This window comes from Ochotona princeps, chromosome 14 (genome assembly GCF_030435755.1).
Source record: "Ochotona princeps isolate mOchPri1 chromosome 14, mOchPri1.hap1, whole genome shotgun sequence".
NCBI classification, from domain to species: domain Eukaryota; kingdom Metazoa; phylum Chordata; class Mammalia; order Lagomorpha; family Ochotonidae; genus Ochotona; species Ochotona princeps.
In genome coordinates, this window is record NC_080845.1 from 39,832,877 (window position 1) to 39,855,835 (window position 22,959).

At 43.7% G+C, this 22,959-nt stretch overlaps 1 protein-coding gene across 11 annotated transcripts in view; it reads left to right on the forward strand.

The window, feature by feature from the left end:
* Positions 1-22,959, forward strand: part of ELAVL2 (ELAV like RNA binding protein 2) — a 169,743-nt gene that overhangs the window by 11,662 nt on the left and 135,122 nt on the right. Inside the window, exon 1 of one of the 11 annotated variants that reach the window (XM_058672651.1) lies at positions 13,280-13,811. The exons of 3 other annotated variants lie outside the window; for them this stretch is intronic. The gene's annotated coding sequence lies outside the window, so the exon portion shown is untranslated. Of the gene's footprint in view, positions 1-13,279; positions 13,812-15,333; positions 15,535-16,746; positions 16,876-17,926; positions 18,071-18,308; positions 18,487-22,959 lie in introns of those variants that run through there. 7 more of the 11 variants (XM_058672655.1, XM_058672650.1, XM_058672652.1 and 4 more) reach the window with 7 other exon arrangements.

The window sequence follows — 22,959 nt, forward strand, 5'->3', positions numbered from 1 at the left end:
GTTTTTTAATTGGCTTTAACTCATGCCCAATAAATTGGATGAAAATTGATTGCCACAGTCATGTTTGGCTTGAAATTATTCAAGACTGCACCATGAGTCAAATGAGTGCATGAGTGAGGGCAGTAGCACTTTGTGTCTGCTTATGACAAATACATTTTGTTTCAGAATGATCATAATTTCCATAGAAAAATTAATATATGCTCACTGTTGATAAAGCTTAAAGTAACAGGACATGCTAACTATGTCATTTAAAAATAAGTTTCTCTTATTCAGGCATTGCTCCTTAGTCCCTTTTTTCAGTTTTACTAATACTGTAAAGTTAATCCTAATATTCCTTTCAGGTAAATAATAACTCCATGTATCTCCTATTAGACTCTTGGCTGTAGTATCGGACTATTTCTAAGTAATGAAATGAAATAAGTGAGAACATCCCAAGATTGTCCAGTTTATGGAGGAGGGACAGTGATCCAGTTTCACAGTCTCCTCAGCATGATTTGAAAGACAAGAATTGAACAATATGAAAAATTGAATTAACTCAGATGACTATTAGGCATTGAAATAGCAATTTACTAAATGGCACCTGTCAAGAAGCCAATTTTTTATGCAATCTCAGTATAATTATTTACTGTATTATGATCTTTGTTTATTTATATTGCCATAGAAATGTAAGCAAATCACCTGAATGGCTTTGCTAGTTGGGAATTAAAGCTTATTTTGTGAGGTTTTTGAGCAACTGAGGGAAAGGGCAGAATGCAGGAAAGAAATAATTAATGTCAAGAAGAGCTTCCTTTAGCTATTATGCATTAGGCAACCTATGAAGAGTTGAAATTCTTGTATATTATTAATACTAGGCAGTCCTATTTAGATGGGATAGTACCATGGCATTGTAGTTCAATGAACTCATAGAGCAATTTATGATCCTTTTTAATATTGCCCTACCATACTTAGTTTTAAACCTAACAAGTATTAATATTAGGGTTTTTTTTTAGTAAATATTAACTCGTTTACAAAAAATAAAGCCCTGGGGCTGTTAATTTGCCCTCTGTCTGATTCTAAGCTCTCTTTGGAGTACTAACAGATCCTTATAACACATTATACTGTTCCCATCTGGAAGCAACAGGGCCCAAAGCTGAGCTGTAGCATTGCAGCCCGAACATAAACCTAGTTTTCAGATTTGTAAATAAACTTTAAAAAATAAATAAATAGTGCATGTTGTACATTTTATTGAAAGATTTATTTATTTATTGTTAGAAAGACAGATAGAAAGAAGGAGAGACAGAAAGATCTTCCTCTGCTGGTTCAAGTGGCTGCAATGGCTGGAGCTGAGCCCATCTGAAGCCAGGAGCCAGGAGCTGCTTCTGGGTCTCTCATGTGAGTGCAGGGTCCCAAGACTTCAGGTCATCTTCTCTTGTTTTCCCAGGCCCCAAGCAGGGAGCTGGATGGGAAGGGGAGCAGCCAGGACATGACCCAGTGTCCATATGGGATCCTGGTGCATGCAAGGCAAGGATTTAGCACTAAGCTATTACGCTGAGCCCCCAAACTTTTATATCAGAAAAAAGTAAGTGTAAGTGCGATTCCTATTAATTCAAAATAACCAGGAACATCCTTTATGTGATATTTAATATACTCCGTATTTCATGAAAGATCATCCTGTATTATTAATACAGGATTAATACAGTCACTTTTAGAAATGTTATAACTGCTTAGCATACCCGTATTACAGCATAGATTTCTTAAAACATGCAAAAGCTAATATCAAAGTTTTCCTCAAATCCTCCAAAAATATTACTGAGGTGTTGGAACATTCTAGGATATCGTATATGTTTCTCAAATTCCTGTTGTATTTGTTTTAAATAAATTTATTTTAAAGAAGAAAACGACCTATCAATTCTACTTCTCTTTATCAACAATAGATAGTATTTGCAAGACAACAGTATGACTCTTTCATTTTGTTTTTTAATGATAATATCTATTTTCCTTATGCATTTATATTCTTGCACATGTTATGTCATTTATAATTTCAGATTATGAACATCTAGAAAGAACTTTAGAGGTAACCTGTGAAATAGTGGTTAAGGACCTGGGCCCCAAAAGTGGATTACACCTGGGCTCAGTTCCCAGCTTCGTTAACTTCTAGTTATGTAATCTTGGGCCAATTAGTTAATGTCCTCAGTTTCCCCAACTGCAACATCATACAATTATTGTGAGCATCAACTGATGTGAACTGGTTAAGGTCCTGAACTGCAGTGCCTGCTTATGGTCAGATCCCCAGCTCTGTCAGTGACTAGTTGTGCAATCTGGGGTCAAACACTTAATTTCTTCACTCAGTTTTTCTATTAAATGATAATATTATTATGTGGATTAATAGATTTATCCTAGGTAGAGGATTAGAATTTACAAAGCACACAATTTGTACTCATTATCATTGTTCATTATCTTTATTACTATGAATCTAATCTTCCGGGAATCACGAATGACTTGCTGAAGGATCTCAGCTAGTTAGTACAGAAACAATGCTAAGCCTCCCGTTTCCCATTTCCAAGTTTAGGGATCCTCACTTAATGCTACAATTTGTCTTTTTTCCAGAAGAGTTTTTAAGGTCCTCCCTGAGGCACAAAGTTATCTTGGAGGGATCCAGGGCTAAGCAGGATGCCAGTCTGATGGTTTCTTTCCCCTTCAGCTTTCTTATGCTTATTGGATCTCAAATGTTATTTGTTTAGAAGGTAATCAATTTTCGGGCTCGGCAGTGAGGCCTGGTGGCTAAGGTCCTCACCTTGATCCCGTATGGCCGCTGGTTCTAATCCCGGCAGCTCCACTTCCTCTCTATCTCTCCTCCTCTCAGTATATCTGACTTTGTAATAAAAATAAAATAAATCTTTAAAAAAAAAAAGAAAAAAAGAAAGTAGTCATTTTCCCATTGCCTGGAAGAAATACTTCATCTATCACAACAGTTTCATTATTGTCAATTCATGAACTCCTCTTTTCTACCTGAGCCTTGCCCCAGCCCTATTATTTTCTATCTCTATCACCTCATTCTTAGGAGTCAAAACGAAAGCTGCTTAACTTTGGCGGATTCTGTTTTGATTCTTCAACTTTAGGTATCTTCCTGTTTGGCACTTTCAATTTCAGTTTTCAATATGTATATCTTGGACCTGACAGCTTTATATTGGTACTCAGGCACTGCTGGACCTCAAAGCCAGCATGAGGTAACTACACAGTGTTGAACCAGCCTGACTTCCTTTGCTTGCCAGCCCACCTCTACAGTATGGTCAGGACTCTTCCACCAAAGTCTCATAATTTTCCCCTCTGGACACCTTTTCATTTGTGTGAACACACACACACCCCCACCTCAACCCCCACCCCCCACAACAGAGGAGATTTATAAAAAGCTCTTTTAAAATTGAGTACTGAAGACTGTAAAATATAAAAATCTTTTCTTCTATGCTGACCAACTCAACTTTGATGTATCCCTTTGAGATGACTCTTATGGTGACACACCTCCCCTTTAGTATTCATTTTACATTCAAGAAGTATTAGTATTCTAGAAAACATCAGTGCTCGATGAGTTAAATAATGAGCACTGACATAAAAGAAAGTCTTTTCTTATTGTCTGTACAAGGAATCTAGAAATATCAGTACAAGAAAAAAAGAAATTTCACAGTAAATCGTGTCAAAATAATTCAAGGAAATGTCTATTTGTTACTCAAACAGCCTAAAACAGTCTGTAACAGCATTCATTGACGGTATGTCTTCCAAGTCATGTTTACAAAACTGACATTTCAAGCACCATATTCTCTAATTTCTCATACAACTATGTAAATGACCAAAGGAATCCAGGGTTATTTCTATTGTGACATTACTGCCAACCTTAAAGTGCACGTAAATAGACTTGATTAGGGAAACAGATATTCTAGTTAATCGTATCAATATGAAGAGTTAGGAAAGGTTGGTGTGAAACAGCAATAAGCAGAAGCACTGGCTAGTCTGTGTTTGTGCACATGTGTTTTTTCTTGGTGCTAATTATGCTTTCTCTTTGAAGGCTAGCGATCACATGACTCAGCTTGACCTTGAGTGGGTCAATCTTATCAAATTATAAGATACATTTAGGATGCAGACAGATGCCTATTGAAAGTTAAAATAAAAGCATTAAGTCTGTTTTCTGTTGTAATCTGCAGTGCATTTAGATCTGCTTATTCTTTTATCAGGCTGTAAAATTTCGTTTCCTTCCATTTCACTTACCGAAAGTCCACATCTCCAGCTGCATCTATATCAGCCCTTAGCAAAGTAAGCCCAGGAGGGAACTGCAGAAGTATAAACCATAAGCCAGTTTATTATTTTTACGTTATTCTGTTTTACAATGGCAAGGGTAGAGACATTAGTTTTTTAATTTAAAACAAACAACTACTCTAAAAAGCTTTTTATTTAGTAAGCTTACTTTGATAAATTTTTTTTCAAGCACAGATTACCTAAGCAATATAAAACTAGGACAGAACGTACTGTTAGACAATGTAAATGGATTAATATAATAGCCTATAAAAATAAAGGGGAAAGGAAGAATGAATGTGAGGTGAAATGAGAGATAAGGAGATTGGAACAGATTTCTTTCAAGATCATAAATCTCTAGCAACTTTTAAAATATTGCCTTAGAATTAACATAGAATAGCAGATAAGAATATATAATGTGTGCATGTATGTAATTGAATGTCTGCGTAAAATGAAAATGTTTTAATTTGATTAGACTACGATAGCACCTATTTGATTCAATTTGATTTCATGAAGTAATTAAGTGAATTAGAAGCTATACTTAATGCCATACACTAACATTTGAACCTAACTAAAGTAACAATAGCCATGATTTTCTAATGGCAGTATCAGAGTGCAGGAAGACTGACATTCAGGAAACCTGTTCTCTATTTCTATTAACCTTAGAAATGTTACCTAAATTCTTTATGTCTCTGTTATGCCCCTGAAAATGAGAAATAATTTATGTCCTTCCTTGCCTCCTGGGGTTACAATGATAAATATGTAAAAGTGAACTGGGCTTTTTGTGATAAAATGTACTATAAAAATCTAAGGTGCTTTTATTATTATATCAGTCAAATGGGATCTCAGATTCAGTTCTTTTTGAAGACCCACAACTTTTTATGATGAATCATGAAATTGTATTGGGAAATATATTGAAGGCATATAACAGAGCCGACAGGAGACTTTATGCTTTTGGGGCCTCTTAAACTTGGTTACAATTAGAAATGTGAAAAGCTATTTATTATGGGATATACCAGTTAGGACATTAATGAGAACACATGAAAGTATTAAAAATAATATGTGAAACCAGGAATTCTGATTCAAGCTACATTAAATAAGTGTTTCAAGTTATTATTTTTGTTCCCATAGTCATAGTTACCACATATTGATTTCTTCCCCGTCCTAAGAAGTTTGAACATATTACATTCATGATTATATCTTACCTCACAATGATCTTTAAATTAGGTGCTATTATCCACTTTATTATAGATGAGGAAAACTAACATAAAAGTGATTAAATAACTTGCCCAGAGCCTCATGTTGCTACACAGTCAGGTTTGAATCTACCTGCATCTGATTTTCAAAGCTCACGCTCCTATAATTAATAGTTTGTACAATTAAAACAATTTCCCTTTCAAGGAGAACGTTTTTGACAAGTTACACTATTAAGTATTTATGAAGAGCTATACAAAAACTAAGAGGGTAAACAAGAGTAACAAAATCTCAGATTCATTGTTCATGTTTTATAGAACACATTAACGTCGTTATTAAAAACCAATATTTTCCTTTTACTAGGCCTTTCTGAAATGTAACAGAATGCCAGTTAAGCATTTATTTTTCCATATTTCTGTTATTCTGGCAAATGATAGGCACTAAAAAGATGTTTCAGTCAATGAAAGGAAACTCTTATCACATTTAAAGAATTTAGAAATAAGAATTGACTATGTATCACTCATCTGACCCTAATCATATGTTAAATGTTATATAAGAAAGGACATAATTACTTTGCGGAAAGAATGATAAGTAGTCATAAAGAATGTTTGGTTCAAAGCTTCCAATATTTTGTCTTTGTTTTCACAGAAAGACTGGTCATCTTAAAACTACACTTCCCAATTTCCCACAGAAAGGAACCTATAATAGAAAAATCCATTTAAAATATGCTTTTTGCATTTTGGGAATATTAGATTTCATTCATAATGATTTGTTATGTCTTTTTAAAGCACACATATCATTGATTCATGACAAAAATGCAGAGCTGTTTGCATTAATTTAATGTTAAAATACTTTTCTGTTCCTTAATGAAAATTTTTCATTTAAAAATTTATCCTTTTGTTTGGAAATACTGTAATTAACTTTATGAAATGTAGTGTTTCTTTTTTTCATTTCAAACTTAAGGGTATGTCTTTTAAACTTATTCAAATTCACATCCATCAAAAGTCCTGCTTGTATTAACAAAGAATAAGTTTAGCTTTTTATCATGTGCATATTTTCAATTTGATCAAGAAAGACAGCAACCTTGGTGTTAAAGGGCTCATTAAAGCATGTAATTCTAACTTGTTTGAGTATTTGCTGTAAACAGAAAAATATCCTGTTATCTGATTGTTGAACATGATAGTGCCCAAATGAGGAAATTCATTGAAAGAATGTTTTCTAAAATGTTCACATACTAACCATTATTTAAGTCAATCTGACAGTACTGAAAATGATGGGGTGGAGGGTAAAATTTATTTTACAACTATGAAGTTCTCTCATATAAAAGGATGCACATAGTTCTCATTCATCTCTATCCTGGAAATTGCAGGACAGTACCAAACAACTGTGCTCTGTGGCACGCTGTGAGGCATTTTTGCATTTAACTATTCGAAATGTCTTTGAGAGCCCATGACGTACATTTTCTTATCATCCTCTGAGTAATCAGATAACTTCAAAATTTAGAATTGTTTTCAGTATATAAAATTAGGTTACTAGGTGCTGAGACACATATTACACTGAGTAAGTGTTACTCACCACTCTTTCCCCAAATTCATATCTAATTTCTGCTCTTTCCCAAGTGATGGAAGCAGCTTGTGTACTGTCGGTTAAATGCACTCTGAATATGATTAAAGTTTGAAGCTAAGCAAAGTAAAAACAATTTTATTTTCTAAAGCCATATTCATAACGTGTTGTCCACGGAAGATATCTTTTTTATAAATGTTCCTAATTCTTAAAATATAATTGCTGTGAAGGAAAATGTAATACAACTTCTCATATTTCCACGTCTCATCAATGGACAGCAGTGAACCTCAATCCATTTAAGACAGGAAGAGCAAGGTCCTGTTCTATGACATTAGTGAAACAAGAAAACAAGGTCTTTGGCTATCCACTGGTCATGACACACATTAAATGGGGGGTGAGGGGGAGGATATAAACAATGCATAAAAGTTCAAATCTCTTAACTGTAAAAGCAGACAGAAGAGTGTACATAGCAAGTGTGTTGTAAGAAGTATTGTCAGAATACATACCTGGAATATTTTTAAGTTCCCTGAGTTACACTATGGTCATTATCTGTATAAAAGGCAGAGGCATTTGAAATACAACTGTTACTCCTGCAAGCAGCTAAGTAGATTCTTTTGCTGTGGTTGACAACTTCTCAGGCAATTCTAAAAACCATCCAGGAATCTCTCCGGGAACCTTAGCCTTACAGCAACAACAAAAAAGTCAGGTTTTCTTCAGTTTATGCTAACTCCTCCGTATCCCGTTGATCTGCTTTTGTTACAATGAAAGAACTTTAGAGTCCATTTAAAATCCACTTCCTCTGCTCTTGCTCAGATGAAGATAGAATTCCCTTTTCTACCAGATGAGTTTAAATTGTTCCTTAATCCCGATCGCACCAAACTTCACGGAACTTTAGACTTTTTCAATGGTTTATTCCCCAGTAGTTGTCATTAGGATTCATGGGCAGACTCCAAGCCTCTCTTCCACTCCTCTAGATCTCCCCTTCCCGGGGGGCTGCTGCGCCTCACCGTCCCATTCCCTTCCCAATCCTCCCATTTTTTTTTCTTAATAAAAAAAAAAAAAAAAACAATATCCCATTCCGGGCGCCCCCTCTCTGCCTGCCGAAAGCATTTTAATGACAATTTACTTTCGTGGTCTGTCAGCCGCTTGCCGCCTCTGCCACCTGAATTTCAATTTCTTAATTTACAGCCCAGATAAAACAGAATGGAGCAGGATCTGGGCTGCTCTGTACGTTGGGTTGGTCTTATCAAGCGTGAAGTTTGGCGCATTGCAAACCTATTCAAGTGATTATCTGTGGAGGACCTCTCGAACCATCTCCATCTCTGCAGCGGGCAGATAAGACAGCTGTTTCTCTAGCCGCGTGTCTCCCCGGGCCCCGGCCTTCTTCTTCCACAAACCCCGCCTTTGTCAATGTGCCCCGGTGCCGTCACTTGCTGTGCGGGGCAAGGGCTGGATCTGAACACACGTGGGGGGACCAGAGTGAGTGAGAAAACGAGACGGAGCTGGGTGGGTGGGGTGGGGGATGGGGAAGAGTTAAAGACCCGGGGGGGGGGGGCAGGGCGGGCGCCGGGAGCACTTGATGGCTCTGATTGACTGGTTGCTGAGCCCAGCTTTATTATTTCAAATTAGACGTGCATCGCACACAAGTGGAAACATAAATCTTCACTCTAAGAAAGAACCTCCGAGCATCGGAAGCTGAAAAACCGTTTCTTCCCGGGTCCCCGTAAAGGGGCGGGCGAGAAAAGACTGATTGCTACCAGCTGAGACAGATGGTTTCCTTTAACTTTGGAAACTGCTATTTTTAATTACTTGTATTAATTTTGCATGAGATGTATCGGCTCCAGGAGGAAGCGCAGAGAAGACTGTAGCATCCCTGAAAGAAACGGACACAAGGCGCTGATGTGCCCTTCTTGACCTGCAGTTTTTCCTACCTCACCCTCGCTTGGTCGCCTGGATGCCCCTTTGCAGGCTCAGGATAGACCTTGAGTTGATCCTCCTAAAAGTTGTTGCTGTGGAAGAGGGAAGGAGCATTTGTGGGAGCGTTTACATAAATACTCCTCCCTCTGAGGCTGCAAATATATTGTTCAAGACACTCCAGGGCACGTGCCATAGATCCGGGTCTGAATAACTGAAGATGAGTCACCTAGAGGAAAACGAACCTCAAACATTTTGCACAGAAAAAAAAACGTGTGCTTGTGAAGTCAGCCTGGTCTCAAAGATTGTACAACGACTCCAGTTACATTTATGTATGTTGATAAAAACATTTAAGAAGACAATTCACTGGTCTTTCAGTGTTAGCCCGAACCTCAGGATTGAGGGGGAGTTGACCACCTTTCCCCTGCAAGAGGAGATTGGAGACACAGTATAAAGGGAAAATAAAGGCTCCCGTGGTTCTGCTCACAGCTGCCCCAGCGCTGTCCCTAATGGAAAGTGTTTGCAATATAAAGAGTCCTTTACAACATGGTCTTGGAGGTCACTCACCTTCGGATAAAAGCGTTTTGCCCGTTTGCCAGAGGGTGGAGGAAGCCGGTGAAGATTTGGGGGAGGGGAGAGAGAATGAGGAGACAGGCATCCTCACTGGGAGTTTCCAGGTTAAGAAATCTGGAGGAGGCTTAGCAGACTTTTCAGGAGACTACCTGAATTTGAATATGTTTTTGCGGAACACTTTGATGAGAGGCAGACTCCCCAGGACCAAGGAGTGTGTGTGTAAGAAAAAAAGAGAGAGGGAGTAGAAGGTGTACAGTGAATTTGGGGCTTTAACTGTCTAGGCAGTTTATCATGATGACTGAGGCCCAATAAGAATGAGTATAAATCAAAATAAACGTCTTTCCATGGAGTAGGGCAACCCCCTCCTCAAGGGCTGTTCAGAGAAATCCTGCTGTTTCCTTCTCTTAGGGGAAAGACAGAACACGCCCTTCCCAGGCGTGGCAACCCTTCACTCGGAGGCTGCTCATCTCTGTCCATGGTGCTAGTTCATGCCTTTCTTTTTGCTGGGTTGTCAAGGACTGAACTCACGTTGGTGTCAATTCTCTCCTTCCTATTTTCTAAACCGAGGAGGGAGAATTGACCTACAACTTTAAGGAGAATATAAAGAAGTATTCATCCAGCTATATGATATATGTATGTTTCAAAGGACATTAAGTTATTACATCTCCAACATTATGAATACAATCTCTCAATCTGACAGACACAGGATATTTACTTTCATCTGAGAGGGTACAGTGTTCAGAATTATCACTGTATGCTTAACATTGTAAACTTACCTGTTTTATTTTAAAAAGAGTTACAAATAATTTACAGTACCCTTTAATATGAAATACTAAAATCACTTCCTCCTCTTTCCCAAGATGACTATGTAAGAGGATTATTCATCCCAAAAGCCATTGCCCACAATATTTTGAATTGTTTCTATACATTACTGTTTTTTATAAGCTAGCATTAGTAAAATAAACAACTGAATTCATAGTATTTTCAGCTTTGAGAATCATTCTTTTTCAACTTTACCCACAAGAAAACTTTTTCTCCAAGCCTTAAGTGATTCAGTTTATCTTCTCTATTTCTGCTGAAATTCAACATAGTACCGAGAATTTTGAAATATGTCAGAGCTAATGTGACTCAGTCATAACTCATGTCTTTTAAATGCTTTCCTAATACAAGTTCAGAATCTGCCGCTGATTCTTGTACCTCACTCAGAGTGAGGAGGGGCTGATGACATTCTTGCTTCATCTGGAGTAAGATATCTGCCCTAAGCCCCTATTAATCATAGGATAACATATGTTAATGTTTCAGGCCACTATATATAAATTTCAAAGCAAAGTTTACTCTCCCCAAAGCACTTACTTTAGAATGGATATGCAAAGTGGTACATTTTAAAAGTTGGAGAAGTACACGCTACCTATGACGCATCTACCCACTTAACAAATTCTTCAATTTCATAAATATTTCTCTTATTGAGGAAGTAAATGCCTATTTTAATATATTTTCAGTTTTTAAAATAAAGTGGGTCCGTTTGTCTACACAGAAAAGACAACATGCTGAGGAAGGCAATGTTTAAAACACACATTAGCTCCTCTGAACAAGCTAAAGACAGCAAACTTTAGTATCTTACAATTGAATGGGCAAGTTCAGTATATGCGCTTTCTTTACATAGCACCCACTAGATTTTCATCACCACCTCTGGCTTTCCACGCTTCCCCCCTCACCATTGTAATCTACTTTCTTTTGGATATAAATATGCACTAAAATAAAATACAAAGTGTCAATGTCCACTCAGAAAGCATTTAAATAATTAAAATGGTAAATATTTTCTTCAAAACAATGAGAAGATTACAAAAACACATGTAGCAAAATCAGTGTCAACCTAACAGTATTGTAACAGGAAAGAAAGACAGTTGTTTACATAGATAAGCCATTTTTAGGACAATATTACAATTTTACCCAAATTGTAATTGTTTAAGAGGTAATTCTTTGTACTGCACTGGGGAGAGGGAAGGAGTTGCAACAGGAGAACCCCAAATCCAACCTTCTGTTATTCATTTATCTAAAGATGGTGCAATCTTTTTCTCAGGCCCTGGACTTGATTTCTTCAAACTGCTTTTCCTTTCTTTTTGCCACAAGCTCCACCCATGTCTAAAGAACAGTTGTGAAATTAAGACATCAGGGGCTGTTTTTATATATACAACCTGGGGGGTGGAGTAAGGTCATGATCATTTTAAATGCTGATTATAAGACAACATATAGATTCAGGCCTTCTTTCTCAATCTCCTGTAATTGTTATGCAAAGTAACAGAACTCAGACACTGCTAAGCGGTTTACACGGAGAGGGAGATAAACATGTCTCCTGTTCATTGCCATTAATCATTTATCAACACTCAAGGACACTCTCAAGGAACACTGATTTACTATCCTTCTCCGTTTCAAGCCGTTTTGCTCTGGGACCCCCTGCCCCTTTCCCCTTCATGAGACCCTAACTACCCTCCTGTCTCTGATTCTTACTTGTGCTTTTTCTTTCTGACATTCTCAAAGAGCTAGACTAGTGGCAAATAAACAGATAAAGGAATTCCTTTCAGAAAGCCATGTGCCTCTGGAGAAAACACAGTATTTGTCTAAGACATGTAAGTACTATCTAGGAAGTTGGCAATACCCTTCCGGACTGAAGGAAGAAATTCTGGCTGGAAAAGAACATCCGGAGATCAAGACTATTCCACAGATCTTGCTTGCATTTAGAGGAAGAAATAAATGTGGGGAATAAAATCGTATGTCAGCCTCCTGTACGTTACTCCAATATGGGGTTGTAATACAGTGATCTTCATCTATAAAGCATAAGGTTTGACAGCACTTGGTCTGCTGGTTAAACTTTCTCCATCCTCATAGAAAAAAAAAAAGCTCTGATAAAGGCTCAAATCCATCGGCAATTCATGTGTGGTCCATGAACTGTACGCCAGAAAATGCAGGGGAGTTGCTGGCTCTGGTTTTAAATATAGCTGCTCCTTTTGGGAGTTAACATATACCTCAAAGGGAAGGACCTTACTACTTTTCTCGGACAGGATGTCTGTTCCACACTTTTCTAACATGAAGTGAATGCTAATTCAAACCATGCAGCTTTATTTGAAAGCATTTCTAACTTCACTCTTACCTTAAAAGGCTGCTTTAAAAAATTAATCTGCACGATCCCTATATTAAAATAGAAAAAGGCAAACAGTCACCTAAAACCCAATATAGAATACTGGAACACAAAATCGAATAAAGCACGCCAGGAAGTCATGGACGTAACATTCAGCCCTTCTACTCAGATCAAAGAGAGGGAGCACTCTCAATGACTCATACATACCGGACAGAGAGTTAGACATTACAAAGAAATATGGCATAGCTGCAGCAGCGATGGCAAAGGAAATGGATCTTTCGGAAGCAGAAAGATTTAAGAGGACAGGAGATCGTGCTCTAACGCAAACTCTGGTAGTACAGTTGCAACCCTCCCACGTTGTGCTCTCCCCATCTCTCTGCTTCTTGCACTTCCCTTCGCCGCCAGTGTTAAGTGTGGTGTACCTCCCCGCACAACATACCTTGAAACGGGACTCCATTGAGCTCGGCAGATGGACACCCGCTTCCAGCCAATCGCCTCACGCATCTTGGCCTGGGCGGTCCCAACGGAAGGCTCTCGGCCAATCCGGATCCCGGAGCGATGAGCAAGTTGCGTTGTGGCGCGCCTCGGCGTATACTTCCGCGCGTGCTGCCCGGGATAGGAGCCTGGCCGAGCAGCTGCACAGCCGGCAGTGCGGAGGCAGAGAAGGGGTTGGTGATACGGTGCTATAAATCTGTGGTCCAGTCCACCTCCCTTTTAAGACGTCCTCCCCCCTGATTTCTGTTCTCACTTAGAGATGCAGCAGCTTACTCCTGTAGCGACCTACTAAAAAGCAACAAGGAGAAAGACATCGTCTTTTTGGGGGAAAAAAAAACACGCTCTTTCGTCTCTCTTCTTTGTTCTTTGGTTTGTTTTTCTTGCCCCTTTTTGTTTAGTTGAACGGCAATAGGAGGGTAGTCTCTCCGTCTTTTTAAACTCTTTTTTAAGTTTCCCCTCCCCTTTCCTATTTTTTTCCCCCGCCGTTTCTTTTAGCATTGGACTTTGGGGTCGAAAGCCTTCCTTTTTATTTGCTTCTTTTAAGCCGAGCACAGTTTAGGTTTCGTGCTGTCTTAAGAGAACTATCCAGCAGCTTCTTGCTCATCCTTATTGGGAGAACTGCACCGTTACTTTAAAAAACACATATACACAAAATCTTAAGGGAGAAAGGTAAGTTTCGGTTTGTTTTTTTTAATCATTAGTTGCAGCGATGCGCTGGCAAACCCAGAAAACCTGTAAGTGAGCGGAATGCAGAATGGGAACTTAATTGCACATGTCTGTCTCATTTCAAAGCGATTGCTCTGCTTTTCAATTCTAGAGAGCTAGACGGAGAGACAGTGGTCGCATGCTTAACCGTTCAGCATATTCGTAAATGTCCGCGGCAGAAACTTAAGCGGTCAGTGTGGCCAGGCTAGGGCAGGGCGCGAGGGGGTGTTGAGCCAGCTCCGGGAGGGAGGTGAGAAGTTCCTTTCGTGGGAAGAGAGGGATAACTTGGGGGGCTGGAGGGATGCACGCCTCTACTTTCGCAAAGCTACCGAAGGGCCCGGGAGGCTTTAGTATCATTAAGGGGAATCAGGAACTCGGGCTTGCAGATTAGCCCGGCGAAAACCCCCGGGCTTAATTGCATTAACTAGTGAGCATGTGCTGGGGAGATGGGCTTGCCAGATGGAATTGAGATTCTGCACCAGGCAGCGAGTTGTAGCTGACCGAAAAAAGTACACGCTTCCTAAGGGCTGGGGCAGGGCTGGCGTTGGGGTGCTGGGAAGCTGTCCAGAATCATCCTCCCTGGGGATGCGGGCTCCTACCCACCGACGCCAGGGACCGTCCTCCAGTTAGTCAAACGGGAGAGCCAATTTGGGGCCGAATGCTTAAGTCTGTACCGGATACGAGATTCCCTTTGTTCAGAAAAGCGTAAATAAGATCCTCGGAGCTGTGTCTGTGAAGCGGCGGCTGCCTGGGAGGGCTCGCGGAGCTGGGCGCGGGGAAGCGGATTCCGAGCCCTGTCCTTGGTCCTACGCGGCCGGCTTCACCCTTGGGACGAGGGGAGCCCTCCGCAGCCGCCCGGCTCCACGGCCACCCCCGGAGCCCTTCGGATCCGGTCCTGCCGCCCCCACCCCCACGCCCCTCCAGCATAGCTATTGTTAAACTGACGCCGGGAGGAAGACGCTGGGGGATAGGAACTGGGCGCTAGGCACACGCTTCCTATTAACTTTAGTGATTGCTCCGGGCTCTGGAGAGCGAATCCTGGGCGGACGTGGGGAAAGGCGGAGGACGCTTGCTGGGCGGGGAGGTCGGAGCAGGGGTGGCGCTGGAGCGGGACGCCGGCTTTGCCTAGGACGAGTTTAAATTTCTGGCACGAGGGGGGTGTGGGTGAGTGTGTGTGTGCGCGCATGAGAGCGCCCGCGCGGTGCTGGCTAGCGGGAGGATGGGGAAGAGGCACAGCATTGGCCTGGCTAGCTGGGTCCTCGCTGCTCTCCGCCCCACCCACCCTGGAGGCTTGTAAAGCCACCGCGCCGCCGGTGTCCCCCTTCCCCCCTCACTTCTGCACTAGGCCGAGGACCGAGGGGGGTCGGGCTGGCCAAGGTGGCAGTGCCCAGCGTGCGACCGCGAGGCGCACACGACCTCGCGTGGCCATTGTTGCCTCATTTATGCCCAGCACGTTGCTTCGTGCCCACCTATTTCATGTCTGTCAAGAATTCATACGAGAGATATGCAACTGTGGCCCATTGGAGGCTGGCTACCTCCTCAGTTTGCCGTGTTCAAGCGTGGGTTAGCATCACTGGCGTGGATATAGTGTATTTTCTTCTACTAATTGCCAGCTGCAGGTCTGGCGTTATTGTGAGTGTGAGAAAAATAGCCGACCATTTAGGATTTACTCCGAACACCGTTGGACAGGGGTGGGTGACTCTTTACTTTTTCCTGAAACGTACGAATTCTCTCTCCGCCCCCACTGACGGCCAAACACTCCTTTTGGTTGAGGTTCTAAACCCTCAGCCCTTCTCCACATGCCTATTTAATACACCAGTCCACTGACCAGTAGGGATGGGCAGAGATGAATGTGTTTTCCTTCCCAGGCCTGCACTATTAGCTACAACCCATAAAAACATGGGCTGAAATTGAAGTTGGGGAAAGGTGGAGGGGAAAGTACAGAACAGACAATAGTAACCAGAGAAATTATTTTCTTAGGTTGCAAACCTGGTCCTAAAGGGTTGTTCACTTTTACAGAAACCAAAAGGTAGAAAATCTGGATTCCCAAGACTTCCTTGTTAAAATGGCTTCTTGATGGGACATCTGAGAGATTTGTCAAAATTTGAATAAGTCTGAAAAAAAAATGCTGAATGTTTCAAAGTCACCTCTGACTTTTATTTTTTTTTTCTTTCGAAATGCTAACTCCCTTTCTTAGATAGCTATTCCTGTCATTCTGAGTTTGTCTCAAAAGCAGCCACTTTTGCTTTCCCCTTCCAGTCTTGTAACAAGTGCTTGGGTGTTATAAAGTGCATCTGTTCTTCAGGAAAACCCAGCGACTCTGGGCAGAGTGGCAAGACTGGGAGAAGTCTGCTCTAACTTCTAGAAGTCAGGCTTCAGAAAGCAGGGGGTAGGACTTTCCCCTTGGGAGTCTCAGACTTGGGTTGGTGAATTAGGTAGGCCCCGCTTTCTCTAACATTGGGAAACTGGCCCTTTTAGCAATCCTGCCTGCCTGTCTGCCTGTCGTCTGCCTGTGATGGGAATGCTACAATTAACTGTTTGGGTGAAGCAGAAGCAGGCGCTTTGAGGCTTTTTTTTCCCCCTCTCCCCAACTCTGCACCTCAGGAGCCAGTGCAAAGTCAATTAAGGTCATTTAATTGCAAATCGGACTTGGGGTGACACAGAAATGCTGATAAAAATCCGAGTTATTTTTGCTGTCCGTGGTGGTAGGGGGGCCCATATTGAGTGATGGCTTCTCTCCATCTGGATCTTGCCCGAGCCCCCTTACTCTGCTGTGCTTGATTAGTCTTCTCCCAGGAGAGCAAATTTGCCTGCCCCCCACCCCCGGTTGGCTTAGAGGAGTCCTCCTAGCTTCCTCCCACCCCCACCCACGCCCCGCCCGTCGCATGGGGGCGGGGAGCGCCGGGCGCCCTTAGCGGACCTTGCTGCATCCAGCCCGCATCATGCCCTTGAAGCTGTAACCTCGGTCACGTTCTTGCGGCGACTGAGTCGCCTACTGCTCACTTCCTTTCTCTTACCTCCTGTGCTTTCAGGTAGGTATGACAGGTGATATTTTTAAATGCAGTGTTTTAGGAGGAAGGGTGAAAACTAAGCCTTTGCAGTGGGAAAAAAAAAAAAAAGCTTCAGTACGTACGACAGGTGCTCTCGTAATGAAGCGGCCGCACCAGGTGTAAAAACGTGCCCGTGCCTCGTGGCTTGGGGGTCGGTTTTGACTTTCGGCGTGCTGTTGGGTCTGAGGACAAGCACAGGTTTTTCTGGGGAAAAGGGATTGAGCCAGGCGAGAGGGCGGGCCGAGGCCAGGTGGCGGTGGGACGCCCCCTCGGTGAAGTTAGCCATTTAGGGGCTTGTGTGAGGGGCGTTGCAAGGATGCGGCTAGCGGCGGGCGCCAGCACAGTTGAGTGCAGAATTTCCTACTTTGGCTTGAAAGCAGAGTCTAGCAACCGGCACAGGTACTCAGGGGACTTATTTAAACGTCCAATCTAGCCGGGGAGGGACAGCAGGGGATAAAGCTTCGCCTCCCGGCGAGGGACTGATCTCTTTGGTTGTGAAGCCGGAGCGGGGGGGGGGGGTGGAGGGGGAGAGGATAGTCTTTTAACTCTGCTTGCCATTTCTGTGTGTATCTGTAAGTGTGTTTATATATAGGTATATATTTGATGTACTTGCATGTATCAAAGGAACCCCGCGCGAGCCGCTCTCATCCCCGTGTTAGTGCCAGAAGCCACGGGGGCTGACCGACTCGCACCTGGAACTGGCTGCCTCTGGGCGGGAGACGCGCCCCGCGCCGCCCCGCGCCGCGCAGGGAAGCCCGCTCCGGGAGCCCCGCGCCGCGCAGGGCCCCTCCAGCCCGGAGGGACCGAGGTGAGCGGTCGCCTCGCGGCGTGGCCCCGCAGGCACCGACCCCGCGCGGCGGCGGGACAGAGCACGCGCCCTCCGAGGCCGCCAACTCGCCGCCGGCCCCGCCTCCTGGCGCTCGCCCAAGCCGGCCCCTCCTCCCCGGCACGCTACAAACGGCGGGACCGCGGCGGCCGGGCGGCACTGAGGCAGCAGCCGGCCGGCTTGGCAGGGCCGTGGCCGGCGTGGCGCGGCGCGGCCGGGGCGGGGGTTCCACCGCGTTCCAGTCCTCCTTGCCGCCGCCTCTCCGCGGAGCCCGCCGGGAGCGACGCCTCCACGGCTGTGCTGACGCCCGGCGGCACGAGCCGTAGTAGCTGCAGCTCCGAGTCCTAGCAGGCAAGTGCAGGGGGCGTGGGGGTGGGGGCGGGGACGCGGCCATGCCACGCCGCGCCAGGTGCCCGGTCCTGTTTGGAAGCTGAAGGGCCGTGCTCACCGCCCACCATCACCACCAGCACCAGCAGCACCGTGGAGACTCTGCAGGGTCCGGCCTCAGGGCGGGAACGCTGGTGGCGGCGGCCGTGGTGGTGGCGGCGGTTTAGCCCGTGAAGTTCCTAGAGCTCGGCCCCTTGTGGCGGGAGTGGAAGGAGTTGGGCGCCTCAGAGGGTGGCACCGCCCCTCCTCTGGGCACAGGCTGGGTGGGGGCGGAGGGAGCCGAACGGGACCAGTCGCGCCGGGCAACGTGCACCGGCGTGGACGAGCCCTGGTACGGCCGCGTGTAGCGCCGGGAGAAAGGAAACTGCGCCCAGACGCAGGTGAGTGTATTGGAGGGAAAGTGGGGGAGGGGGCCTTTCTAGAAAAAAGGGCTGCATGGCAGCACTGCACGGTGGGAGGACGTGTGCTCCGGTTCCCGGGGGCCGAACACGCTGGGGTGGGGAGGTGTCTGGTGTGCGCTAGGAGCTTTCCGGGCGCCTGGAGACTTGGCAGTGGCCATGCCTTGTGGCCAAGGTGGTGTGAGGCCACAGCGCTCAGGGGCTGGGATGAGTTCCCTCGGCGCGTATTTAGGTGAGGCCAGGCCGAGCCTCGCGGGGTCGCAGCTCCTGGTCGCATCCCGGTTTGCGCGCAGGAGGTTCGCTGAGCGAGAAGCGAGAAGCGCGGGTGCTCTGCCGGGCGAGGGAAGCAGGCTCTGGGATTTAGCTCGCCCTCGCAGTGGTTGCGGCAGCTGCTCTTCCAGCTCGGCCGTGAGCCTAGCCAGCTGCGGCCCCAGTGCGTGCAGACGTGTGAGTGCCCTGGTGAGATTGGTGGAGCTGGCGCTGGCCAGCCCCAGTTCCGTGGCAGGTGCACCTCCAGTGGCCGTGATAGTGACCAGTGGACAGTCTTTTCACAGCATCCTCTTAAAAACCCAAATGTTATCCTTGAGGACCAGAGCGCAACACCATGTCTTATAGTTGTGAGCTTCGAGCCTGAAGTAATAGCTGTCCAGATGGACATTTACAATTGTGTGCAAATTTAAAGATCATGTTCATGATAAAAAAAATTTAAATTTTTCTCTACGTTTTCTGAAAATAATGGGTAAAGGAGGGGTTGCTACTGGATATGTACTCTTTTCCCTACCCTAGAGAACAACGCTTAGCCATGCTAAAATGCCATACTTCCACGAAGACAAAAGCGCTCTTTTAAACTTAATTTTCGTGTGATTGTTAATAATTTTGTGGCCGTAACAGTGCAGCTCAGCCTCAAAACTCACCAGAGATAAATCTATTTGAAAATCATTCAGATGCAAACTGAGGTCTAATCTTCCCATTGCCTTAAGTGAAGCCTGAGATACTGTTTAGTTGGTGCAGTGTTTTCAGGAACCATGTGAATTTCCCATTTGTGCTAAGGTCGTGCATGCTCCAGGAAGCTGAGCTGTGTCCGATCTGGTGAGTAGGTGGCAAAGCTCTCCTGGACTGCTTTCTCGTTTGGACCTTTGGGATGGACATGGTGGCTGTGTTGCTGGATCGACTGGAGGCGACACACATTTGTTTTTTGGGGTTTTCTTTTTGAGAGGTTGGTAGGGATGTGGAATTAACTCTGCTCAGATTGAGAGAGGAGAGTGTTCATTGAGTGGATGTGGGGGAGGACAGGGACAAGGCGGAATGAAGAAAAACATCTGGAAGACAAAAGGCCTGGAGAAGGACAGAAAATTTTGAAGAGACGTTCATTTTCTCTGGTTCCATCTTTTCCTTCCTGAAAGACTGTGTGTGGGTAAAGCTGGTCCCTCATTGCCTCACCGGGTGCCTTTGCGCTGCTGCCTTTTGGGGAGGAGGAACCTTCCCAAGCAGAGACAGAACCTTCGGGGGTGTCTTCCGCGGTGTGATCTGCACTAGGAATCCTGTCAAGCCAGCTGTTCCCGTGGGAAATATGGGTGAGGACGGACACACACTGGTCTGTTTCTGCCAGCCTCCTTGTTGTTTAGTGTGGAACCCTGGAACCCTGTTTTCCTTTCTAGGCTGGAATGGATTCCTTGCTGAGCTTCCGTTTTGGATTTTGATGGTTCTCCTGAAAACTTCTCCCGCTTAGATCCTTCTGTCCACGTTTCGGTGTTTTAAGCTGAGACTCCCAGTAGGCTGAGGAAACACAATTCTGCCACGGGTAATTTCTGTTACCCTGTTTCTTAAACGAGCCTTTTGGCTCCTTATACATAGAAAGATGTGTCTGGCTAAACCCTTCTAAACACCCTCAGCTATTCCCACCTTTGACGCGTGTTGTTATTTTTCAAACACCTGTCTTGTCTTCTAGAAGTAAGCCCCAAGTTCTCTTCAAGGACACAATAAAGTCATTCAGGATACCCTGGCTCCTGTACTCTGGTTAGCCTTGCCTTTCTTGGCATTTTTTAATGTTATTATTAGTTTGGCGCCTGTGGTGCTTTTTCGGGTATCCACGCCGGCTGAGAGCGCTGCTGTGGCAGCTAACCCTCGTGTTCTTTTCCCCCAAAGGCTGAAGTCCTTCAGAATAGCGTCTTAGCAAAAGCTACTTTTAGCATTTACCTTAAAACTTTTTCTTTCCATTTTATTTGAAATGCTGAGAGATAGATTGAAATTGAGATTGAGATTCCATTGACTGGTTCACCCCCAAATGTCCTGAAGAGCCTGTGCTGGAACCAGGTGACACTGGACCTGGGTGCCCCACGGTGGGTGGCTGGTCCTCTGGGACTTGCTTCATCACCTGCTACCTTCCTAAGATGCAGATTAGAAATGGAGCCAGGACTGAATCGCCACCGTCCAGTGTAGGGTGTGAACACCCTCAGACAGCATAGTAACTGCTGAGCCAAATGCTTTCGTGATAGCTAGTCTTCATGGTTCCATCAGTTCTCTCATTTGAACTCTTGGTGAATCTACCATCTTGTGCCAATCTGTTTGCCACCTTTTTTTTTTTTAACCCCACAGTATTTATTTGAATCGGCCATACTTGGCCTGGTCAAGTGGCGGCTTGGGACATTGTGGTTTGGAGCTGCATTGGTGGGGTGGTATTGTGCCTTGATGGTGTGCCACCCTGTGGAAAACCTGCCCATAGCAATTCACCCAGCTCTTTTTCCATGGGTTCTTCACTGGACAGGCCAAAAACCGTAGTTAGCTACTGCATCAGAATACCCTTTGTTTAAGTTTTTGTAGCATGTATACTTGGTTAGGTGTCAGGCTTACTTATGGGCATATAACTTGTACAGCTGTACATACCACTTGCTTCCCCTGTCTTAAAATCCTTTGCACCAAAGGGCTCCTGCGTGTAGCACTGAGAGCCTCAGATTACCTGGTCCATCGCTGTTTGGTGCGTTTCCGCTTGATAGTCCTTCCTTGCTGCTGTTGCTGCCTTGTTGATGTATTCCAGAGCTGTTTGCAGGCTTTGTGCCACGCCCAACGCTCAGGTTAACTCCGTAGCAGACAGACAGAAGGTCAGTGTTCACTTTGATCAATTCAGTTTTACAAAGGTGAACGTGTTTACTGTTTCTAGTTACTTACAGAATCCATGGCTGGTTCAATGGCAAATCTATTGTTTCATAGGTTTCTGAGTTTGGAAGAGTGTTGATTGTTGTGTTTATTTGGTCTCAGAAACGATCTTCAGCATTGTTTGATTATTCTTTCTTGGTTTCGGTATCAACCTGCTAAGTGGAAACAGAAGGTATTTAAACTTGAACAGTTAATCTGTTTCATAGCCTTTGTGTTTGAAAAGATATGTATTTTATAGTTAGTTGACTTTGAGTCTGACCTGCAAGTAGAAATTAATAAGAGCTTCTGTTTGCCTATAGTATTCAGCAATTTTTGAGTAAGAAGAAAGTTGACAGATTTGATTTTCAGCTTATGTGATACACAACATAGCTATGATTTTAGCAGGGTCATTAGAAATTTTTTATTCATGGGAAAATTTTCTGTGTTGTTAGTGTTGTATTCTGCATAAAACAGAACAAAATGAAAGGTTACTTGCAATATTGTGGTAGGATGTGGTGTCAGAAATGTGTGCCTTTATACCAGTGCCAAGTTTTTGGGTGTTAATCTTCATGTGCTTGCAAGGTTTATTTTCTCGCCTGTGGGTTCGGCTTTGAATGCATCCATTTTCTTGAGGCTATTAACTACATGTTTACTTTTTGAATGTTGCTGAATAGTTCTAGGTGATGACAAAAGTTTTCGTTGTAAGAAATCTTCATGCGGGGAAGGAATAGAATCAAGCAAAATGACTGAGAAAGCGGAGGAATAAGTCGGATGGGGTTAAAAGCAAGCCGATTTATATGTCAGCTTAATAACAGCATGCTAGCCATGTTTCTTTACTTTTTTTCCCCCAAAATTGTAGGTTTTTTCCCCCGCACACTAATATTACTGGTTTCCATTATGACAGTTTCTGACTGAACATGAATAGCAAATCAGATTTAGCTAGCAAACACCCGCTTCCTACTTTCAGAATTTCCCAATTTAAAAATCTTGACATTTTTCCTCAGGAGCTCTTCTGAGATCACAGTAAAATGATAAGTTTTTTTTTTTTTAAAGCATTTCGAAGATTTTGTTTGCTTTAGTACCAGTTATGTTTTGAAATCCTAGCTTTCACTTACCTGTGTATTTTTTTTTGTCATGTGATTGTACTAGTTTAATATCAAGATTTCCCTCTTTAACATGGGGGAAAAAAAGGACTTTGCCATTGAAACAAAATTTATGTTCTAACTTGCCCATCTTTTCTGCTGGAATTTTGTTCCTGGATGTTCATTACCAGAGTGTATTTCCACTCCTTTATTGCATGTATTAATGAAGCATCACAGAAAT